This window comes from Mustela nigripes, chromosome 1 (genome assembly GCF_022355385.1).
Source record: "Mustela nigripes isolate SB6536 chromosome 1, MUSNIG.SB6536, whole genome shotgun sequence".
Classification (NCBI taxonomy): Eukaryota; Metazoa; Chordata; class Mammalia; order Carnivora; family Mustelidae; genus Mustela; species Mustela nigripes.
Genome location: NC_081557.1, coordinates 234,149,009 through 234,159,612, shown reverse-complemented (window position 1 = coordinate 234,159,612; position 10,604 = coordinate 234,149,009). Strand labels below are relative to the sequence as shown.

Sequence of the window (10,604 nt, the reverse complement as noted above, 5' to 3'; positions counted from 1 at the left end):
ACGCTGATTTCATAAATCAGTGACAAGCATTTGTTATCATAAGGCCTTCTTGCTATAATTTGCTTTCAGGTTCAACAACATATCATTCATCTCAAAATTGCAAAATTTATAGTTGCAATCTAACAGGTGTTAAATTTCAGGGGCTTCGTGAAATTCACCAGTTGTACCCTGATGTCTTGGTTTTCCATGGCATCTCCCCCAGAGTCTGAGTCAGGGTGTGAAGGGACTTTTTGGGAAAGCATCCATGACTCAGGTGAACCAAAATGCGGGCTGGGTTCATCTCAGATATGAAAATGATAAGTAAGTAAGTAAATGCAGGCCAAACAGACTTAGTCATTTTTTTTTTTTAAGGGAAGTTATATATTCCACTGATGGGCTGAAACTGTTTTCTTTGAGAATATCTTGTATCATTCTTTTCTTACCTTTAAGATCTTTTTTAAAATAATTAATTAATTAATTATATTAACATATAATGTATTATTTGCACCAGGGTCTGTGAATCATCAGTCTTATACAACTCACAGCACTCACCATAGCATATACCCTGCCCGATGTCCATCACCCAGCCACCTTAACACTACCCCCCCACTCCCTAGCAACCCTCAGTTTGTTTCATGAGATTAAGAGTCTCTTATAGTTTCTCTCTCTTTCTGGTTTCATCTTGTTTCATTCTCCCCACCTTCCCCTATGATCCTCTGTCTTGTTTCTCAAATTCCTCATACCAGAGAGATCATATGGTAATTGTCTTTCTCTGACTGACTTATTTCTCTTAGCATAATACCCTCTAGTTCCATCCACATTGTTGAAAATGAAAGATTTCGGTTTTTGATGGCTGCATAGTATTCCATTGCATATATACACCACATCTTCTTTATCCAGTCATCTGTTGATGGACATCTAGGTTCTTTCCATAGTTTTACTTTTGTGGACATTGCTGCTATAAACATTCGGGTACGTGTTCCCCTTCAGATCACTACATTTCTTACCTTTAGGATCTTTTTAAAAACTCCCAGTTTCCAATTTCTGTATGATTGCTCCTTCCACCACATTTATACTCAGAATTGTTTCTTAATAATGGTGTCACATGAGGATGAGAACATATTTTATGTACCCCAGTGAGAAGATACCATCCTTCCTTATTAATTTGTCTTCTACTATGTGCTAGATGCCCTTATGGGCAACCAGTGGTGAGTACAACAGGTGTGTGTGCTGCCTTCTCAGACTTGTAATCTAGTTGAGGAAGGCAGAATCCATGCAAGGAAACAAACAAATACATAACTTTAACAATGTTCTCTGAAGGAAATGAACAGGGGAGAGGGGTCTGATTTATTAGGATGGGCAGGAGGGATCTTGATCAGGATGTAGTATCCAAACCTGACCCGAAGACTGAGGAGAAGCCAGGAGGCAAAGGTCAGGGGACATGTTCTCAGCAAGGGAGCAGCGTGTGCAAAGGCCTGGGGTGTTCAAGAAATGGGTTTAGTATATCCCATCAGTATATCTAAGACCAGTGTCCTAAGAAGTTTCATGTTTTCTGTAGGAAAAAATTCTGAACATAGTATGGAGAGAGAGTATACAGAGGGGGTTATGTGATGGGGTGATTAACAGTGTAAACCCTGAAGACATACTAAGTCTGGGCTTTGCTGTTCAGCCGCTGTGCATCCTTGCAAAAATCCTTAAATCTTCCCACAGCTCAGTTTCCTCATCTGTAATACAGAGACTAGTAATAGCTGCCCCTTCCCCACATAGGTCACTGTGGGAACAAAATGGGGGAAAAGCTAATCATTTTCTGGCACATATCAGATGCTTTGTAAGTGTTAGTCCTTCTTACAGACCCTTTATTAGAATATAAGAGAAGTGGGTATGTGCTTGAACAGTGCCAAGATGAAGTGGTAGGAAAGTACAGAGGTGGGAAAAAGAATTTCCACTGGGGAGGTCAATGGTGTTGACCTTAAAACACAAAAGAGCCAGGAGGCACCTGGGTGGCTCAGTCAGTGAAGCATCTGACTCTTGATCTCAGCTCAGGTCTTGATCTTAGGGTCTTGAATTCAAGCCCCAGGATGGGTTCCATGCTAGGCCTGGAGGCTATTAAAAAAACAAAAACAAAAAATGAGGTTTTAATTTTCATTATTATTATTTTCATTTATTAAAGATTTTATTCATTTATTTGAGAAAGAGAGAGAGAGCACAAGCAGCGGGGAGCAGCAGAGGGAAAGGGACAAGCAGACTCTGGGCTGAGCAGAGAGCCCGATGCAGGACTTGATCCCAGGACTCCGAGATCATGACCTGAGGGCAGAAGCTTAACCAACTGAGTCACCCAGGTGCCCCTTAAATAAGGCTTTTAAAATTCATGTTCTCAGCAGAGAAAATCATGGTTGAGATAGCTTTTGAACTACATTTGGAAATATGGAGAGAATTTCACACTCTAAAGACGGTAGAAGCAGAATTGCAGGTCCCCTCCAGAATTAGAGAGACCCTCCAAGGTTCCCTGTGGACCTTTTCCAGTCCCTCTTTTCCCTCATCTTTCATATCCAATTGCCCATCAATTCCTTTTTCCAGTCATCCTCCTCTGCCTTTGTTCAAGGTCTTTTGAGTCTTGATGTGCAGACGCTAGTGAGAGCCATTACCTTGTGACCGGGCTCCCATGTCCTTGTCCACACCTCCATGGTGCACTTGGTACAACAGTCCAAGACAACTGTCCATCTGCATGCCTGTCTTCCCCTTGGAGACTGGACCTGCACCCTGAGTTTTTCATGAACGGCTGTTGAACTGAATTGCCACCTGCTCTTCCTCCCCTCTTAGTCCCTCAGAATCCAATCCAGATAACAGAAGCCATTCTAGGTGTTTCCAAAAGTGGAGATTGAGCATAGGGAATTGGTTCGCAATTGATAGAAAAGCTGGGAGCTCCACAGGAGGTTGGAGGCAATTCAAAGAGTTGCAGGAAGTTGCTAGGGCTCCCAGGGCAAGAAGGAGACAAGTTGGCCAGAGCCCAGAGGTGGGGTCAGGGGTGTGACTCAGTAGGAGCTGGAATGGTTGGAGAGATGCAGCATCTAAAGGAGATGCTGCCAGAGAGGGAAGGAGTGGAAGTACCCTGACTTCTCCCTAACTTGCTCTCCACCAGGCTTCTGGGGCCTTCCAAGGGCCCTATCTATCTGGAAACCCAGTAGCAAGGGAGCGATAATAGTGCAGAGTAGGACTGGAGGCAGACAGGCAACCTGTGGGCGTCCCTCCCATTCCTCCCCAGCCTGCCGCCCCACTGTTCTTTCCAAAATGCAGACCTGACTTCCTTGTCCCAGCTCCCCGAAATGTAATCAGAACAGCTCCTTGCTATCTCCAAGATTAAGACCAGTTTCTGAAGGGATAAAACTAAAAATAGGAGTATATCTGAGAGGCTGGTCTGAGGGGAACTCTCTTAGAACACCACCCTCGGCCACCCCAGGTCTAACCCGGGACCCAGCAAGGGAAAGGGTCATCACACTCATTCAAGTTTCTGGGAGTGGAACTGAGGGTTCTTGAACCCTTGAGCTTATCCTTTCTGGAATGTTCTCCAGTGTTATCACAACAAAAAAATAATAATACTCATAGGTAGTTTCAAATCATATTTGATGCTTTTCAGATGCTTTCAGAAGCAATGTCTTCTTTTGGCCTCACAGCATCAGGTAAGAGAGACATTATTCGGCTTCACTAAAGTAATTATTTATGGACCCAGGACTACCAGACGGTGAGTGGACAGGTGTGGAGCTCAGAACTGACCGACGACAGGGTGCTTCCTAGAACGGGGGACCCCCTATTCCTGGTTGTTTCCTCCAGACCTGTGGGCCCAAGCCTGGGGTCTCAAACCTCTGAAAGTCCTTGACACCAGCACTGGGCTCCATAAGAGGTTTTCAGCACACATGGCATTGATCAGAAATCACACATTAGCATAGGTTTGTATACTAAATTAAATATGAAGTTGATTTTTTTTTCCCCATTGAGCTTCAGTCTTTACCTTGATAATTAAAATCATTCTGTGAGAAAAAATAAATGACTAGGGCACCTGCGTGGTTACGCATCTGCCTTCAGCTCAGTTCCTGAACTCAGGGTCCTGGGATCGAGCCCTGCATCAGGCTCCCTGCTCAATGGGAAGTCTGCTTCTCCCTCTCCCTCTGCCTCTCCCTCCACTCATGCTCTCTCTTTCACTGTCTCTCAAATAAATAAATAAAATATTTTTAAAACAAAAAAATGAATTATTAACTAATAAATTAAGCTTATTTAGTTGGTGGGGGGAAGCTCCAGCCCACAGGAAGTGAGGAGGGCAGGAGAAGAGATAGATACTACAACAGGATCCTTTCACAAAGCCCTCTTCTTCTATATGCAGCCCTTCAGAAAGTCCTCCGATGAGTAGTTTCTGGGCTGGAATTTTTCTATTAAGAGAGGGGCAGGATGAATTTAGAAGGAAAGTTGTGAAATGGGGATAAAAAGAAAGAGAACCTAAAAATAGGCTTAGGGAAACTGGTGCAAACTCTCTGTAGGGCGATTTGATAACACTTATATAAATATCCCTAAAAATGCGCCTTTCCTTTGAACCAGCAATGTCATTCCTACGAATTTATCCTAAAGAAATAAATCACGGTTATCCACAAATATGCATATAAGAATGCTTAGAGCAGCACCACTTATGAAAGTGAAACACTATAAATAACCTTAATGTCCAATAATAGAGAATTTGTTAAATCATCTGGGGTATGTTTATACAGTGGAGTACCCTGTGGCCACAGGGATGATAGCATAGGAGAAAATGGTCATGCAAAGATACTAAGAAATCCAATTGAGCTATAAAACTTTATATAAAAAACATATGTACCTCATGCTATTAACACAGACCATCTAGGAGCTATAGTTATAGGTGATTATTTCTTTTTCCTTGTTTATTTATTTTCTGAACCTTTTATACTCAATTTGGCTCAGTTATCTTTTTTTATTAACTCATCTACTTTTTTTTTTTTTTAAGATTTATCTATTTTAGAGAGAGTGTATGTGAGCAGAGGCAGGAGGGCAGAGGGGAAGGGAGAGACAATTTCAAGCAAACTCCCCCACTGAACGCAGAGCCCTATGCAGGACTCGTTCTCATGACCTGGATATCATGACCTGAACCGAAATCAAGAGTCAGATGTTCAACCAACTGAGTCACCCAGGCACCCCCTTAACTGCATCTATTAATGTTATGGATAAAAGTGGATCATTACTTTTAATCCGGTTTAATGAGATATATTTTAGATGTATAGATTACATTTTAGTACATGATCCTATAACTTTTGACAAACACATATGACACAATCAATCACAACAAACACAATCAAGACTGAAGTCACTCATCACCCCAAATAAGTTCCCTTAAGTCTCTCTCTGTCATCAGTCTCTTCACCCGCCTCAATCGCTGACCTGTTTCTCTCACAGAAATGGAATCATATCATGTGTAACCTTTGGGGTCTGGCTTCTTTAACATAGCATCAAACTTTCTGGAATTAATTCATACTCTTGTGTAAATCAATAGTTCACACTGTGGATACAATAGTTTGTACATCCATTCATGAGTTGAGGCACATTTGAGTTGTTTTTAGTTTTTGGCTCCATGAAAAAAGCTATTGTAGATATTCTTATTCAGGGCTTAGTGTGGACATGTTTTCCTATGTATTTTATCAATACTTAGAAGTGGGATCGCTTCGTCAAGCAAAATGTTTACCTTTAGAAGAAGTAGCCAATGTTTTCCAGAGGGGCTGCACCACCCCCAGCCTCCTGGGCGCTTGGTTTGGCCAGATTTGTTTGTCTATTTTTCAAAAACCTTTCTGATAAGAATGTAGGAGTATCTTACACTTTTAATTTGCATTTCTTTCATGACTAATGCTCTCCCGAGTGTCCTTTCATATGCATATTTGCATCTGTGTGTCTTCTGTGATGAAGTGTATTCAAATCTTCCACTTATTTTTGGAGGGACTGTTTTCTTATTACTGAGTTACAAGAGTCCTTATTTGTTCTAGACACAAATCCCTTATCAATATGTGATCAGTAAATATTTTCTCCTGGTTCACGGTGCATCTCGTAACAGTATTTTTCAAATAACAGCCGAAGCCCAATTTATTAATTCTTTATGAATCGTGCCTTTCTATGCTATCTAAGAAATCTTTTCTATCCCAAGGTCACAAAGATTTTCTCCTGTGTTTTCTTCCAGAGCTTGCTTACTCAGGTCTCTGATTACATATGCACTGCAAATATTTTCTCTGAATTTGTGCCCTGTTCTTCCATGTTCATCGATCGTATCTTTTGAAGAAAAGAAGTATTTAATTTTGATGAAGTGAAATTAACCAATTTTTATGATTTGTGTGAATATCCTCACTTTTATATTTACAAAAGCACAAAACACTTTTTTCTCTCTTCCCTTCCCTCTCTTTCCTCTTCCTTTTTCCTTCCTTACTTTCTCCCTCCCTTCCTTCTTCTCCCCTCTTCTCTCCTTCCTTCCTTTGCCAGCCAAGAAAGCCCAGAGATGCATAGAGTGTAAGATGATAGTGAGTGAATGCCCAGCTCCTCTTGAAGGCTTCTGCACACTGGGATTTGGACATAAATCAAAAATATAAGACAGGTAGATGAGCAAAGCTGGTGGGTAGAATCCCAGAAAGATGCAACAGCAGTCTTAGGGTTAAGGGGTTATTAAACTCACTCTCTTCAGAGTCACTTCTCAAAAGTGACATGGGCACCCATTTTTTCCTCTTATACCTCAAAATTTAAATACAATGGGGATGGCTCTGTGGAAATAAATGACTACAAAGAAACTTGCTATTACTTGGTTTTGAAAGGCATATTTCATCACTTTCAATCCAAAAATTTGAGTGTGGATGTTAACTGAAACCCCAGGCAGTATAACCTGATTTCCAGGGCAATGGAGTATTTGGACGGGTATCTTATTTCATGGATCAAATAAGACCAGATCCATGCTGCAAGTGGGAATCCACAGGGATTCAAGTCCCCAAACTGACCTCCATTTTACATTGTGTATCCTATGAGTTAAGGGCCGGTATGTACATATATGTACGTATATATCACGAAAAGTATAATGTGTCTGAACAAAAACCTTGAAATCAATGGTTGAGAGAAAAATCAGAATGGAAAAGAAAAATACCTTATCTCTAGGATCTTATTCAAAGAGAAAAACTCAAGGTCAAACATTACTTTTCATAGTACTTATTCAAGAATCATAGCACACACACCCCACCCACCCCCAGTCTTAGGTTTGGGACTGGCAAAAACAGTATGACCTTGAAAAGAAATGAACTTCCAGTTCCCTTTCTGTCTTGAACAGAAATTTCCATGTGTAGACAGACATTGCCTTAGTGCCCTTGGATAAACAAAAAGAATCAAGACTGAAGAATGAAGTATAAGGAGGCAATGGTTTTGTGAGCATTGGTGTGAAGACTTTGAACAAACATCTGTTTCTGGTGGACCGCACGCTCTTAATACCTAGAAATAAAGGGTGCCGGGGCTCCTGGGTGGCTCAGTCAGCTGAGGGTCTGCCTTAGGCTCAGGTCAAATCCCTGGGTCCTGGGATAGAGCTCCGTATCACATTGGGTTCCCAATGTGATCACTGGGGAACCTACTTCTCCCTCTGCCTGCTGCTCCCCCTGCTTGTGCTCTCTCTCTGACAAATAAATAAAATCTTAAAAAAAAAAAAAAATAGAGAGAGTGGAAGACAGAAGAAGGGCCAGAGGTATTAAGTATGTTCACCAAATCAATAAAGTGTAATACAGTCTGCACCCTGCTTCTCTAGGACACTTTTGGAGTTCTAGAAAGTACTGTAATGAATGACAATCCACCTTTCTTCTGAATGTCTGAAACAAATCTTCGGACAGGACATGACCAAATAGAAAAAAGTATGGGAAGGCAGCTGGGCTTAATGATGACTGGTCTTTACAGAACCTTTAATAGCAGACCATTCAGTATTTTTGTAGGGCAAAGGCATGGACAAGGCCTTCCTTGAAATTCCATTGTCCTCACAGCTGTCATTTAGCACTTGGCATTTTCTGCCTTGAGTTACAGTTCGTTGTCTTCATGGAAATGCCTTTTTCCTCCTGGCTAGATCTAAAGTTCCCCAAAGACAGGAATCCCCACAGTACACCATCTAAAGTCTTGTATTCAACAGAAATGCCATAAATATCTGCTGGTTGATACTCAATATAAATACAAAGGGTATATATGGATTTTTTAACAGCAATATTTTCAGACAATTCCTTGAATAACAATGTGAAGTATTTGGACTCCTCCCATGATGGATTTGTTTTTCACATAGAATTTAAAATTTTGAGTACCTTTTGCAACATTTTAACATACATAACTTTCAGTATCCTTTACAAATCTATAAGTCTAGGGCACCTGGGTGGGTCAGTCAGTTAAATGTCCACCTTCAGCTCAGGTCATGATCCCAGGGTCCTGGGACTGAGCCCCACATCAGGCTCCCTGCTCAGCAGCGAGTCTGCTTCCCCTCCCCCGCTCCCCCTTCCTCCCACCCTCGTCCTGCTGGCTCTCTCTCTCTCTCACACAAAATAAGTAAATAAATAAATATATTTTTTTAAAAAAACAACAACTCTATAAGTCTATACAAAAACCAGTTTGAACTTTGACATCTCCATCCACCCTTAAGCCTGTATAAAAGGCATTATTAAATCTGATGTGTCCATATTGGCAAAATGATTAGAACAATGCCTTGTATATAGATACACGTGTGTTCACAATTATTACTGAAGGCATCCATGGCCAGTTGCATTACTGGCTCTTCACTCTCTCCCTACAGTGGAATTATAGGTCCACATTCTGCCATATGGCTTTGCTATACATCTTAGAGTATCCATAAGGACAATGTAAAGCGTGTGTGTGTGTGTGTGTGTGTGTGTGTGTGTGTGTTTAAAATCTCCCTGGCTAACTTTAGGCTTTATAACCTTAAAATTTTTTTTAAGGTTTTTATTTATTTATTTGACAGAGAGAAAGATTACAAGTAGGCAGAGAGGCAGGCAGAGAGAGAGGGGGAAGCAGGTTTCCCGCTGAGCAGAGAGTCCGATGTGGGGCTCGATCCCAGGACCCTGAGACCATGACCCAAGCCAAAGGCAGAGGCTTAACCCACTGAGCCACCCAGGTGCCCCAAGACTTTATGACTTTTATCAGTGAAATGTTAGAACATGAGATACAAGCAGATGTACTTTAAATGTATCTTTGTGGTTTTGTTTGGCCTCTTAAGCTTCTGGATCCAGCCTGGGGAAATGTGTGTTTCTGGCAGCTGCTCTCGCAACACCAGATCTGGAGAACAGACTTAAGCCCCAAATGAAAGAGCCACTCAGTCATCCTACAGACCCATGACCCAAAGATCACTGAGAAAAACAGCTAATGTAAGCCACTGAGGTTTTTTGAGTTCTTTATTATACACTATTACCACAGCAAAAGCTGACAAATGCATGTCTTTCAAAGAAAAGGACATGGTCACAGTATGGATCGGACACAGAGGGAACATCCTTTTTTTCTCAAGTTTAGGCATTTAGTCACTCAACAAATTCTTAATGAGCACTTCCTGTGTTCCAGAGATGGCAATAGAAATTTACAATGAATACTATGGGAACCTGGGTGGCTCAGTTGGTTAAGCATCTGCCTTCTGCTCAGGTCATGATCCCAGGGTCCCGGGATCGGGATCGCTGCTGGGGAGGCTGCTTCTCCCTCTGCCCCTCCCCCCCACTCATACTTGCACTCTGTCTCTCTCTGAAATAAATAAATAAAATCTTTTTTTAAAAAAAGGCACAAAATTTATAGAGCAAACATTACTAGAACAGCAAGGAGAAATAAATCTTCAATCTCAGTTGGAGATTTCAACACTCCTCTCCCTGTAATCTGTAGAATAAGCGTACAGAAAAAATCAGTAAGGCCAGAGGAAACCTTCTAACACTATCAACCAACTTGACCTAATCAACATTTATGGAAGACTCCAAATTGTCAGCATATGTTTTCTTTGTGAAATACACATTGAACATTCACCAAGGTAAAGAATGTTTTTGGGCAAAAAACATACCTCAACAATTTTTTTTTTTTTTTAAGATTTTATTTATTTATATGACAGAGAGAAATCACAAGCAGGCAGAGAGGCAGGCAGAGAGAGAGAGGAGGAAGCAGGCTCCCCGCTGAGCAGAGAGCCCGATGCGGGACTCGATCCCAGGACCCTGAGATCATGACCTGAGCCGAAGGCAGCGGCTTAACCCACTGAGCCACCCAGGCGCCCCAGAGGGAGAAGCAGGCTCCCTGCGGAGCAAGGAGCCTGCTGTGGGACTCGATCCCAGGACGCTGGGATCATGACCTGAGCGAAGGCAGCTGCTTAACCAACTGAGCCACCCAGGCATCCCTTTAAAAAGTTAAATTATGCAAATAATTCCTAAGACCACAGTGGAATTAAATCAGAAATCATCAAAAATATATTGGGAAAAACCCTAAGTCCTTAGAAGTTAAACAGCATATTTCTAAATAACTCATTGATCAGAGAGTATTTCACAAGAGGCATTAGAAAATTTTTTTTTTAATTTTTAATTTTTTATAAACATATATTT

The 10,604-nt window shown here is 41.4% G+C and overlaps 1 long non-coding RNA gene across 1 annotated transcript in view; it reads right to left on the bottom strand.

The window, feature by feature from the left end:
• Nucleotides 1-1,844: 1,844 nt before the first annotated feature.
• Nucleotides 1,845-10,604, bottom strand: part of LOC132015466 (uncharacterized) — a 31,110-nt gene continuing 22,350 nt past the window's right edge. The window contains exon 4 of the long non-coding RNA XR_009403701.1: nucleotides 1,845-2,082. This is a non-coding gene — a long non-coding RNA (uncharacterized LOC132015466). The remainder of the gene's footprint in view (nucleotides 2,083-10,604) is intronic.